Below are 14245 nucleotides of genomic sequence, written 5' to 3' on the forward strand. Positions count from 1 at the left end.
CTAGTGTTCACTGTTGGGTGACTAAAACCTCAAAGGCACCCAGCCAATACGAAACATTAAGACCCAGGGACTAAAGCGAATTTTAAGCTGGTTGTAGCTGGACCTTGGCCTATAATGTTTTATAATCCAACTTACACATTCAGAAATAAACAAACAAAAAAAAATAAAAACAAACAAACCTTGCATAATTTATTTGCTCTCCGTGTGCTGTGTTTCCCTCTGCATCCTGGGGTGAAAGCACAGAGGGAGGGTGGGGTGTGTTCTTAACGCTGCCCCTGCCGCTTCCCCGAGCTGAAGAAATTTTTGCTGGAAGTCTCTATTTTCATAGCGCTGGCAATCTGAAAAACAAAAACTGTTTTGTTAACATGTGTATCCCTAGATACATTGGTAGTAAGTTTCATTCTGAATCACTGCCAACTAAATCATTAACCTCTCCCATGCAAAGCCAACAACTCGCATGCAAAAAAAGGCAGCCAGGAACATCTCTGCTCAATTCACACCTCACTTACACATTCTGTGCGGGCCGCTCATTCGCAGCAGCTAAAAACTCTTTCTGTATACAAAGGCAAGTCAGAAACCGGTAATGCAACACATTACAAACACATGCTTCAAGAGGAGGTTTTGTTAAACTGTCTAGGATTCCATCTGGGAAACACACAACCAGGCAAGGTAGCTTGAAATGGGCCAGCACCATCATGGTCCCCTTTCTGCAGTGGTGGCACTGACCGCAAAGGGTGCCTGCACCACAACAGGATTGTGATCCACGCAACAGCACCTTCGGGTCCATTCCTGCATGTTATTGAAAGCTTCTCACATCCCAGGCCTGGACAGGCTATCAAAACTCAGCCAGGACCTCTGCAAAATAGTTGTACATCAGCTACAAGGACCTCCCACCGAAGTTTCCTTGCACCAGCCGAGCCAGGTTCTCAAAAGCCGGCCATTGCTTTTGAGTAGACCCATACAGAGTAACGAGCTGCTGTTTTGCTCACACTGCCCAAAAAAGGTAAGACAGAAGATACATCTGCTCTTCTTGTTCGATGCAAATACACTGAAGATGGTGTCTAACTGAGCTCCCAAAAGCTGGCAAGGAGAACTTTGTGCTCTGCAAAGTCTGTCATTTTCATGCTGCAAAGTGTCAGACTGTATTACAATATTTTCTGTGATGTTTAAATTGGCACAGCTGACTTTCAACAGCTTCTTCACGGCACATAGCACCTTGTCATAAAAATTTCCTTATTTCTACAACAGTTAAACTGACATACCACAGAATTAAAACTAACACAAGAATTTTATCTTACTCCTCATGCTTCAAAAGGCAGATCTTACTGAAAAGCCTGGTGATGGAGTCTGTGTACAACAAAACAGAGTCTCAATTAAAATGTTACATGCAAACATGTACAACAGAAACTAGGGTTTACTCCTCCATCTAAAACTGTCAAACATACAAACAGGGTAACATAATACTAGACATTTTCTTTTTCTAACGTTACTCAGTGGAATTAGAGCAAAGTCCCAAACTGACTTCACCAAAACCAAAGGCTATTCCATTAAAATAAAATGCAGGCAAAATAGGACATAATGCAGGCTGCAAAACCACCATATAAAAGGGAGAAATTAACAATGGGCCAACAAAGAGCAGTATCAGGCTGCAAGTTACACCCAAGAGGAAGCAGGAGTAATAAGGTGTAAGTAATTTTTTTCTTCATTTTTACCATAAAACCACTTTTAAAGTTTAGAGATAAAGATAGAGACTTGCTTTGCTGGTGGGGAAGAGTAAACATCTATCTACACTGAACATTTAACCAAAACCCTCCTTATCATCAGTGTAAGAGACACAGAGCCAGCGCTGCAGGGCAGGGCTGCAAGTGCCACAATGATGGCATTCAGGTAACATCACCATGACCCATGTGCCATGGATCCCTTCTGTCACAAAGTTCATACTGCTGCTACCATGCCTGATGTGTATTTTTTATCATACTTTTCCTACAGCATGGCACAGCATGGATCTGTTCCTCAAAAAGACACAACACAGCGCTTCCTTCACCATAGTGCCCAGTTTCTCAACACCAGCAACTAAAACTCAAAAGACTTGGATGGTAGCTTGCTCTCACCCACATGATTGCAAATCATCTTTGCTGATGACTTGGTAGACATGGAGTGAGACCTAATGTGATGCTAAATGCAAGACCCGTGTCAGTATAAACATGCAATTTCAACCACATAGAGTTAAACTCTGCCGTCATGGACTTTTGCTGGCCCATAACTATAGGGGGAAGGCAGCTGCTGTTAGCTAATTACAGCCGTGGTGACCTCATGGTACTAACACTCAGTCATCCCAGATTCGTAAATGTACAGCTAAAATGTTGCAACTGGGGCAAGAACAGGCAGAAATGAGAGCACAACGCTTACAGCAGGCAGGTGATGTACTACTTTTGATATGAAAAAAACAATTTATGGCAAAGTAATACATGAGGTCCCTACCGGTCAGCTCTTACTCGGAGACTTATAAAGGACAATATCCTGCTGTTTGAAGAAAACTTCCTGGCCAAGGAAGAGGGCCCAACTTTTTGAAGTGCTTCCAGCACTCCCAGAAAGCTACCTCTCAGGGAGGTCACAATGCTCCCCTGCAAACAGTCCATCAAATGTTGACGGAAGTTTGCCATGGTGAATACAAACTTCCCAGCAATGCTCTGTCAGCTCAGTGATGCCTGTTTCCCCATATCTGCACACTCCTGAATAACAAGGCTTAACATAAGGAAAATCTATAGGCCTCCAAATAAAGGATAGGATGTTGCTGTGTACATGGTACACAGAGAGCTCTACCCATTCAAGTACCTTTTTAAAGCAGGCTAGGAGGAAACACGCATCATACACCGGTGAATTAAAAACACTCCTCTTTCCCCTTTTCTAAAACAGATCTTTTAATAGCACGGATTCTCATCAAATTTCTACTGAGGGCAAAGCACTTCTGAAGGACTCAATGTGAAAAAAATATTTCTTGCATCCAAAAAACATGGTGAAGGGTAAAAAAAGAGAAAGAGGTACTTAAAAGACAACTGCTGCTATACTAAAATAACAGTTACATAAACCTCACACATCTCAGACTGAGCTTCTAGCCTCCTGTATACTAACAAATAATGACAAATCTCTGGGTGCTAAGCATGGCAAATACAATACTATAGGCTCTGCATTTAATTAAGGACAGGTAGGCGTAGCTGTGAATGTCTTAACAGAATAGATTAGTAGGTGCTACAGTACCAGAACTTCAGTTTGTCATTAATCTCGTATTCACACTTCCATTTCACTGCTGAATAGGGGTGTAAGCAAAAATAAACACCAGCAAATGTCTAGCTGGTATGGCAGTGAAGTAAAGACATCAGTACAAAGATATCACAGGCCCTTCCAGCTCCACTGTAAACCAAGAGTGAATTACACTATAGACTCAAAAGCAACATTAAAGTCATGGATCTAGTTCCTGAGTTGCTATCTGGGAAGGGCCGCACAAACTCAGGGTAGGTGCCACCTGCAAGAGCAGGGAGAAAACACCAGCTGTTGGGGTTTTTTTGCGGGGTTGCCAGATATCTTCAGTACAAACTATAGCCCCTTGTTAAAGCCATGTACAATAACCAGGTGCTGAGCAATTCAGGAACACAATGCTACAAACACTTTGTTTCAGCCGTAGTATGTTTCCTGTGTCAAAAGGAAGGCATGAGATGCTACCAAACCTCAACAGGTCTGGCAAGAAGGAAGCAGAGGTGACGCTTGCTCATGCGGTTCCCCTGGAGGGTTAGCTGCTTGTAACCAAACTAATGACAGCACAGTGCCCTCCTATAAAACGCACTGCAAACTGCTCTCCAGGGTAGTTATGCACAGTATATACATCCAGACCCTCACCTCTCGAGATGTCATCAGACAGGCACAGAGATTTTAACTTCTTCTATACCATCTATGTTCAACCAACAACTAGAGAACAGCGTGTGGCAGCTGTTGTAGCTTTCTGCAACAGTCCATCAGTTTGCTACATGTGGTTTTCTTGGAATTCTGCCCCCTCCCTTTTTCCCTGGAGAAACTTGGGAATAGTCTGCAGATCAGATGTAATACCATGGAAAGCTGCTTCTGCTTACACGGGGGCGGGGGGGGTGGGGGGTGGCGGGAATAATAATCCCACAACTTTTTCAGCATTGAACAACTCTAAATGCGCCAGCATACTGGACACACACAGTCAGGATATATTCAATCTAAGCCGCAGCACAGCTCCTGGGAGTCCAGGGTGCCCAGTGACACACTGAGCATCAGCTCTGCTCTGAGGCTGCAAACTCTCAGGTCCACAGGAAGGGACTGTTTACCGAGTGCATCTTCTCCCCCTGACCGCAAAGCCAGGGCTATGCCACAGCCTGCAGCTCTTCCCAGAAGGCAGAAGCCATCTGCACAAGGAAAGATGGGACTTCCCTTCCCTGTGCCTGCGTGTTTGCTTTGGGAAACTTCACATTCCCGAGCAGAGTTTCAGAATCTACCCTAACTCCTCTGTCAGATGCAGAACTGAGCCAAGGAGGAATTGTATGCCTGGGATGATCCAAGCCTTCCCAGTCTCTCTTGCTATTTTCAGAATGTATTTCTGAAAGCAACTGAAAGTACTTTTTCATTTTTATTGATGATTTACAGGCAGCACAGTAACAAAAGTGCTGACTTTTTTCCTAACCTTTGACTGATCCTATGAGAAAAAGGAATATCTTGTTAACGTTACTTACTTTTAATTTACTAATTCTATACAAAACCAATGATCATCATCTAAAGCCTCTAACTCTCTACTCAGCAATTTAATTAGAAAGATGATAATTGATTAATCCACTTAGGTTAATCTGGAGAAGGTGTGACTGACCAACAGATCACTCCACCCCAGAGAAATGTGCATTAACCAGTTCTGCACTGAACTGCTTTCCTCTTCATTAACATCAAACAGAAGAGCAAAAACCCACAACACAACAAAAACAAAACCCCAAACTTTCAGTGTTAAACCTCAGAAATATTTTTTATTTTACTTTATTCTTTAGGAAGTCTCACATTATCTTGCTTTGGATTTCACAGCCATCTATTTATTTTTTTTGAATTATGGTTTATATATATTTTTATATTTTTACACATATATTTATTATTATATATAAAACAAACCCAGGCTGGAGGTTCAACATGCATTTGCAAAGCCCTGCCAAAGAACTGCAGTCATAAATTAGTTGGCTCAGGCAAGCAGCGAGGGATGACACTGATACTCGACAGGAATGTACACAGCGTTACGAACACACCACAACTGAAACCAGGCGTACTCCCATCCAGCGAGTGGTTTCAGTGTCCCACCTACAAAGACAATCGAAAAGAAACCCTTATTTAAGGTTTCCTCACTCTTTTTTTAAGCTCTCATCAAAATTTCTCCAGCCACAGGCTGGCCTACAAACTGACCATGAGTCTTTTACCCCTAAAAAATGGGTAAGCCTTCCTTGACCGTATCTGTGCACCACAACTCACACTGCCCTTAGCCTGGTAAAGCTCATGTTTCACCTGCCCTTAGGTTACAGTTCTGTCTGCTGATGCTCTGAACAGCAAGGACCATCTTTCCTCTTTCCATGAACATCCCCTCCTGGTCTCTACACACCAACAAAAAGCGTCCCCACCGCATGACCCTCTCCTTGCCCACCACCCTGTGACCAAGGGGGAGGGCCATCTCCTTCCCACAGGTCTGATCCCTAGGTGATTCAAGCAAATAGCCTTCCTGCTCCATCTGCCCTTGACCAGGAAGATCTGCAAGGTGGTAGGTAGTGTTGGTGCCTCAGTTCTGCATACAGGAGTAGCCCAATCCTTCTCCTGGTCACCAGAAAGTGACACTAGGAAGGCAGACATGGGGCAGACTGGATAGCCAGGCTAGGTAGGGCAGGGAGGGAGGAGCCGAGCTTTCTCTTCCACATCCTAAATTACATGCTTCATATCATCTCTTCTCCTGTGTATGCTTCTTCCCGTACTTGGAACTATTTATTCACTTACAAAGCCCAAGCCACCACACAGGACACACCACGGCCCCGCAGAACTCCTGGTACATGGTTAGAAAGGGTTCTTCCATTGGCCTCTGTCAACTTAGTACATAATTAATACATGACATCAGCAGAAGTCAAGCGAGAAAGCTGATCCTACATCAGCATGCCATTTTAAGAGCATCCAGAACTGATCCATTGTGAATCCCTTTTCTGTTGCTGTTATGCCTGCTGGTGGAAATTTTTTTCTGAGATCGTTTATAACTCAAGGTTATTTCATCATCAAGTTACGGAGAAAAAGAAATAAACCTATGTTATTGCAAAGGACTGGAACTGATAAGTAAATCTTACTGAGGCTTCTGATGGTCTTGCCAGCATCCATAGATCAGTTCAATGATGCAGACTTCAAAAGAGGGTGACCGATGGGGAAGGGGAACAGAAATAACAGAACCGAGCCTGATCTACGTGAGGGTCCATCACAAAAACACAGCTTTCTAGAGGTGACGGGATTAGATCTGCAGAGAGTGCAAGTGAGGCCCCATTACCAGCTTGGGACTCTCAATATCAAAACATTTTTGCAGTGAAGCAACTAAAGAAAATAAACGTTCCTAGTCAGGCAGAGATCAGTCATAAACCTTTTCTGAAATGGAGATGAACTCTCTTATTGTGTATTTAAAGCAAAACTATAAACCAAACCAGGCCATATCTTTATAAAGCAACACTGTGGGATTAAAGCAACAGCGGCGATATTCTCTGCCAGAGCTCAGGCTGAATACCGCAGGAAGGACCCACCAACAGTGCTACTGTTCAGGAAAAAAAAAAAAATTTAAAAAAAGCCATCATTTCCTAAGCAAAACTTCAAAAGACGTTAACACCTTTTGCATAAAAAAGTTAGAGATTATTTCTGTAAAACCCTCCACGAAGCTAACAAAGAAAGCCAAAACATGTTGCACATTGAAAGGTGAGCCTCAGGTTTCCACAAAGCTAACACCACTATCAACAGGTCATTGCTCACATTTGGTGGTAGATACCAAATGAAGCACTTAAATATCTACATTTTACAGATACCATGCTGTAAGAAATGCTACAGAATATACTGTATTATCTTATATTTTTCCATGTACTTTATTCTCCCTTTTCCTGCACTTTCATTTTGTATAATTTTTTATATCATGTATAATTTTTACATATAATTTTATGTCACGCACAAGAAAATAGCATGGTATTTTAATCCTGCGTTTTCATCAGGACATTCATAATTGATTGAAAGCAACAGAAAAGCTGGGGAAAACCAACCTCAAGATATTAACTTGAGATATAGGCCAAAATTCCGTCTTGTAGCTTAAATAGGTCTTGTGAAAGATTCAGCATATCAAGATAAACGTTTAAGAGAAACACTGGAGTTCCTTGCTCTTAGCTCAGCACACAAACTCACGGGGAAGTCACCCACCATTAACTTCAGCTGCCAGGCAGACAACTACAATTTGCCACACAGTTTAAGTCTTACCTAAGATTTTATAACACAGAGTCTTGAACTGCTTAATTGATTTAGTTCACTCTACGAGCCTTACATTTTTTTTTCCAAATTAAGAGCATATAGTTGATGTTGATGATACCACTTCCACTCACATAAGTTTTAATTAGTGGCATTTTTGTTGGTGGGAACATGCTTTAAGACGGGCAGCCAGTGCTAAGGAACAATCCTTACGGAATATCCTAACAGCCTGAACAGACTCAAAATGCTAAATGGTGTATCATGACTGCTGCAGGTTGCTAGGACATCTGTGGCAACATTCACCTTTGGGTATGAATGAAATGTGAACGGAAATCTGAAGGGCAACAAAACATCATTAGTCTTTCATCATGGTTAGCATGATGGATTAGCAGAAAGATTGTAAAAACAACCTAGTAATTTATACTCAGCAAGCAATTACCTATTTGTTGCAAACAAGAGCTATTTCTTAGCCCGCTAACTTGGCCAACACTAGAGGCTGGCAACTGCTTCCTTCTCCCTTTCCATCTCACCTGCCCAACTATAAACTCTCCCTTCAAAAAAAGCTCCTGGTGCCTGTCAGGGATCACAACTGAGAAAGCAAAGATCTAAAGCATTCTCACTAGGAGATTTTCTGCCTTCTGAGCAAGCTGAATATTTTAAAGGGGTTTAAGATAGGGAGATTAAGAGTTCTCAATGCCATTATAAATGTAAAAGAACAACAGGAACATGGGAGGAGGGAACCCAAACTACATGAAGCCTTTAGACCTTAACTGGAGCAATGCTGAGATATCTGCAGCAGCTTCATTCCCACCCTGCAGAATGACTCAGATCTGACCTTCATCTTGCCATCAGCCTCAAGATATCAACCTGTTAGCCTGATTGCTTCAACAGTGTAAAGATAACATTCCTTAGACTCTTCTTTTTATTGTTTTATTTCAACCTTCATAAAAATTCCAGTACTATGTTTATGCTTAGCTATTTTTAAATAAAATAGATCGATCCATCTCCTCTATGGAAGTCATGGCTCCAAGAATTGTGACTCTAAAACAACAAAGAATTATCAGTAAAATCCTAAAACCAGTAGTACTAGAGTCTCCCCACAATCTGGCAGAAAGAAAGGTAGAAGACAGAAAGATATTTTTCAAATCTTGTTCCTAAACTTTGGGCATCACACCCATCATGCTAGGCTCTCTTGAGTGGTACATGGACCAGAGTATAAATTCTACTGCCAGCTTCATCAGAAATTAACGGCATGAATGATGACTAGTAAAACAGTGATGATTTCAACTGCTTTTCCATTACTGCCTCAAGTATGCCTTGGCATAAAGCTTTACCAGATTTGGAGGACTATTAAATGCCCAGATACCTTCTCCTCTGACAAAGCAGAAGCAGCGGTAACTGTGGAGCTACCCAGCCAGGGTACTTGGTACCACCCAGCGTATTCATCACCCCAGGCACAGACAGGGGCTGGTGGGGTTGAAGCATGTTTTATAAAGTGGGAGTATTCCAAGATTTTATCAGCAAGCCTCTAACCTGCTTTTGTGAGCACGTGTAGATAACAATTTTCACCAGCTCTGGTAGGCTGGTAAATCTGGGTTAATTTCCACAGAGCTGCAAAAAGCATCTCGACTCCCCCCTCTACTCCCTGAAGGTATAACAGCTCTTTGAAGGAACGGCTGGCTAAATCAAGTTGACAAACCTCTCTGATTTTCTGTAATGCATTCTTTTAAAAAGAGTTGGAGTTCTGCTGAAAACCTTTCCAAGAGTTTTCTGCCTGAAGCAGAAAAAACACTGTGGAAGTTTTGTATATGAATGACTGAAGGCTGGCAAGAACTAAACACAGGTGAAAATATGATGTTAGAATATGGGAGGCATGCTTAAAGGTGCTCCTACCACCTCCATCTACCATATTTTATATATAATATTGTATAATGCAGTTGGAAATGTAAAGTCATAGTAAAACACTAATGGCTTGCCCTTTCTGTTGTTGTTGCTTCAATATTTTAAACAAGATTACTGCTGTTTTAGCAATATAAAGTATGAAACATCCAGATTTCTGTGTTGAAAATCCCTCTCTTGGTATCCAAGGCCAGGAAGGGACCACCTGATCCAGCCAGTCCTGTCACAAGCAGCCAGGCACTGCAGGCATCTGAAGGGTCTGTGGATCTTATAATCTGTCCATCCACATCACGACTCACAAAACACTTCAGGAGATCTGACATGAAACCTGCAGTCTCTGGGAAGGGACCAAAAGGTGAAACACAAAGTGTACAGTGAGAGCAAAAGAGACTGGAGACCTTGCAAGGGTCCTATGGCAACACAGGATTTTCTATACTCAAGGACACAGCTCTATCACCAATCCTCATCATGCATGGAGAAAAGAAAGAAAAAAACCCGAGCTGCTAACTCCTAAAAAGGAATTTTGAAACAAATTACCTACAGTTCCTATCACAAATGACAGCAGGTCCTTCACCTACCAACCATGTCTCTCTGGGTTCCTCGGTCAGTGCACCTTACACCACTCCTGAGCTAACGGAGACAGTTGCAGGGGGAGTCACAGCCAGAAGACGACATTGAGCAAAACCCTCTCTGGACATGACCCTCTCCACAGGAGAGGCTGGAAGACCAACCTTCTAATTTTAGGCACCTCGGTAGATTGTTTGCCTGAGGTAAAACAAATCTGAGCCACAGAGTATCTTTCCTACTTCTTTCTGAGCAACAACAAAAAATAAAAAAAAAAGAAAAAAGAAAAACGAAAACAGGAAGGAAATTTTTTTTCCAGTGGAAATGTAGTTTAAGAGGCCAATAGCCTGGTAAAATCTTGAAGTTATAATGAATTCCAGGATTCATTCGAGTAGTCCATTCTTAAAAAACACAATAATGAAAGGCTTACATATGAAATTTAGTAGTAATAACTTTGGGGTCAAATCCATAGTGATCTCTTTGGCAAAGCTTTCACTGACGACACTTAAATGTGATTTCAGTGGGTGTTCTGCCTCAGAAAGGACTTTGGGATTGGCCCACACTCCGTATATTTAAGTCACTCCAGTCCCAGTATTATACAGCGCCAACCAGTAACAAAACCTAGCATTATTTAAACCATTTGCATGCCAGAATCTGCAATTGCAGGGTGCAAAAGCCAGCAGGAAGCATTGATCATTCCCTTAGTAGCAAACAAAAATGCAATCTTTTTTACTTGGCTTTCTTATGATATCATTTACCTTCTATAATAGCAATTGCTTTTTTTAAAATGTGGATTTGCACAGTATTCAATTTGCCAGTTTCCCCATATAGATGTAAATTTACTGAAATAGCTGTTCAGAAAATCCAAAGCCCAAGGGTGGAGTCCTAAAAATAAATATATGTACTTTAAGATCTTTTATATCCATACACGATAAGAAATCTGGTTCTTTTCTGGTGAGCCATAAAAGGGGAAGAATGGGAAAACCACAAACAAGCAAACAGAAAATAAAAATTTGTATCTTTTGGCCTACCCCCTCAAACCTGCACAGATACTGCAATGCAACCACTTGGCTAAATGTTTCAAATGTTGGTTTTTCAAAGTATTTAGCCATATAAACTACCCTTTTGTTTCTGTTGGCTTCAAATGTTCCTAGGCTCATGAATTCTTCCTTATGTCTTATTATTCAAAAAAATACAGCCAACGTTGCCTTTATGGAGCAAGAAAAACCTGAGTATCATTTTCCACTTAACTCTTCTGGACCTGCATGAAAGTGAAATCAGCAACAGTAACTTCAGGCCAGGTTTTCTAATCATTCCACCTAATCACTACCATTTTTAAGTATTTTATTTCCCAAGTAGTACCATAGAAAAAAACCCTGTATAATCACAATGTAAACTCAAGTCATAGGAGTAGTGGAGCACAGGCTGTAAAAATTTATAAAATTTACCCAAAGAACAAGCAGCAGCAGTAGGTAAGACTTACTGCCCTACCAAATGCCACAATCCCAGAAATATTTTAGACAGAAAGCATTTCTTCCTTTAATTTGAAAGACTTAACTAAATCAGACCCGATATTGGTTTCCAATCTTCCAAATTCAAGTATTTCAGTGAACACAGCCTTCATTGGCACTGCTATGCTGTACTTTTACACTACCACGAAAGGAAATTTTATAATTGTCACCTTCTTCATCTTTCAAGTATTTTTTCTGTCTGTCCAGCTTCTCTAATCTGAGATATCAGTAACTAAACAAGCGATTCATCTTCACTTCCATATTTTCCACTTATTTAACTTCACATTCAGATGATGAATTTGTGATGTGGCTATTTCCACAGCAGGTCGCTGACTTCAGAGCCAGCAGCTGTCAGTCACTGTCTAAACAAGTCCACGAAAAACCTGCTTCAAACACCAGCCACCCTAGCAGGAATAAAGACAACACAAAGCAGTGAGTTCTTCCCCCTTAAATACCACGGGTACATGATCTGCAGGTCTTTCCCTTCGTCCCCCAAGACCTTCCTCCCTGTTGCATTTTTCAGGACCAGAACAGCCAGCCAGGAGGAACTCCAGACAACTCCAGACAGAAACATATTTTCCCATGCAAGCATCTAAGTTTCTCCACCCGAGCTGAGGAATGAACTCCACAACACGGCAGTGAAACGCTGCTATTTTTCTGAAGAAGCACTGTCCGTCCCAGCAATTCCTGGATGAAAACACAATATTCAAGCTACAAAACCATAAGCTTACAGAGCTGACTCTTCAGTCGGAGAAACGTGATTTCTTCCAACTTTAAGGAATGTGACAGTAACAGTAAATCTGACCCTGCTTGGGAAGTGTCAGGCAATTCTCCATATAAGGTGAAAAATGTGCTAGTGCAGCTCATGCAACACTGCTAATTCCTTGCCTGTTCTCAATATTCAAGAACATAAATGAACGTATAAATCAATTTTGTAAGTAAACCTTTTGCATGCTTACAGCTATAAACCATCTAGACCATGCTCAGCACACAAGGAATTTTGAACTTAACCATTTAAGCCCTTTTAATAACAAAGTGCATTTACGCTTGGTATGCATATTGCTGTAGCAGATAAATTAACGTGAATCTGAGAGGTCCCAGCCCTGTTCAGTTCCTAAATTCCCTTTATACTTTACTGTTCCCCAGTCATTCTGTGTATTCCAGCCCCTGACTAACACGCTGCTGGCAGCGCACCCGGCACGCAAGGAGAGCAGCCAGGAGGAGGGCAAGGAGGGGGCTGAGGGCTGGGTGCAGCCCAGCAGCCCAACACAACCACCAGTCACTCTTCTGCATGTCCCCCAGGATGATCCATGGTGGAAGCACCACGGTATGAGCACAGGACTGCTGCTACTACTATTCAGCATTTTTATCATGGCTCTGATAATCTAATAATATTTATGTAATAGCAACAGGAAAATATGCAGCATTTACCTAGTTGTGTGTTACAAGAAGATTTCGGGCATCGCTCACTAAGAGACTGATGGAAAGACCTCTATGATTTTTTTCATGAGCTCTACACCAGGCTGTAACAGCAGAGAAAAATTACTTTATATGATCACTCCCCCACAAAGCAAGTTATAGCATCCGCAAAAGATGTATCAGACCTGGTAGTTAAGTCTACTTTATTTTGAAGTTAGATCCAAACACCAGTTCACCCCATTTCACCTGGTTTTTACACCATGGTGTCAACACCATTATGAGTTATCTCAATGGTCTGACAAATCGCCCAATGAACCAGCTGGCACACCAATAGACTTTTTTTCCTTTCTCTCTTTTTTTTTTTTCCCCTCAAGGAATGAAGTATCAATGGACAACAGGGCATAAAAGAGAGGAGATTCAGAAAGAGTCCCATGGGGTCTTTTGGAAACCACTCAAAGCTGATGGGATTAACACGGGACAGAAGACTTCCTAAAATCTCATTGGCAATAGAGAGAAAAAACCTAAAAGGATTAATATAATTAAATATATTTTTTTTTTAGAAAACAAAATCCTTAAGTCCAGGAACTACTCTGCAGAAGCTGTACTCTACAAGTCAGCGACTTGGATGAGAGGCATAGAGGGGAAGTTTCCACACACACGGCACATACACATATAAAATGTGGGTGGGGACAATAGGAAAAAAGTTTGTAATTTTCTTGAACCTTTACGAGAGAGCATGGAAAATTTTGATTTGATTATTTTAGCCACAGAAATTTCTCTATACCAAAGATCGATCAGATGATGGCTTCAGATTGTCAGCCTTCCTAGTTTATCTACCTTCAGCCAGCTCATAATACCCCGAAGGCAAAAAAATGTAACATGTGCTGAGAAGACATCACCAACTGCTTCATCGCTAGCATGAATGTAGCCTTCTGGCGCATCAAATACTTAACAGCCAAAAAGCAAACACGGCCAGGAACGGAGAAACAGAACATACTAAACGTCTCAAACGAGGGATGAAAAGTGCTATCAACACATCAGTTATACTAGTCTTTCACAGCTTTGCTTATGGCAGGTCCCGTGAAGTTCAGGTTACTGGTCTGCAGACAGAGCACAACACGCTGCAGCGTCACAGCTATTAAGAAACCCAACGATCAGGGATGACTGGCTACAGCGACTTCTTCCAAGAGTTTTCTCTCCACCTATTCAACAACAACAACCACCTCATCAAAACCTTTTAAAACACTTTTTGTCTTATCCAAAGGACCGGCTTCACGCACCGGGCAGGTCTTCAGCTTCTCCCTGTGAGAGCCCCTCTCCCATGTGACAGTGCCCTG

The 14245-nt window shown here is 41.7% G+C and overlaps 1 protein-coding gene across 1 annotated transcript in view; it reads right to left on the reverse strand.

The window, feature by feature from the left end:
- Positions 1-246: 246 nt before the first annotated feature.
- The window catches only part of SCAF8 (SR-related CTD associated factor 8), a 167135-nt gene continuing 153136 nt past the window's right edge, over positions 247-14245 (reverse strand). Inside the window, exon 21 of the mRNA XM_037391115.1 lies at positions 247-338. The gene's annotated coding sequence lies outside the window, so the exon portion shown is untranslated. The remainder of the gene's footprint in view (positions 339-14245) is intronic.

This window comes from Falco rusticolus, chromosome 6, assembly GCF_015220075.1.
Source record: "Falco rusticolus isolate bFalRus1 chromosome 6, bFalRus1.pri, whole genome shotgun sequence".
NCBI lineage: Eukaryota > Metazoa > Chordata > Aves > Falconiformes > Falconidae > Falco > Falco rusticolus.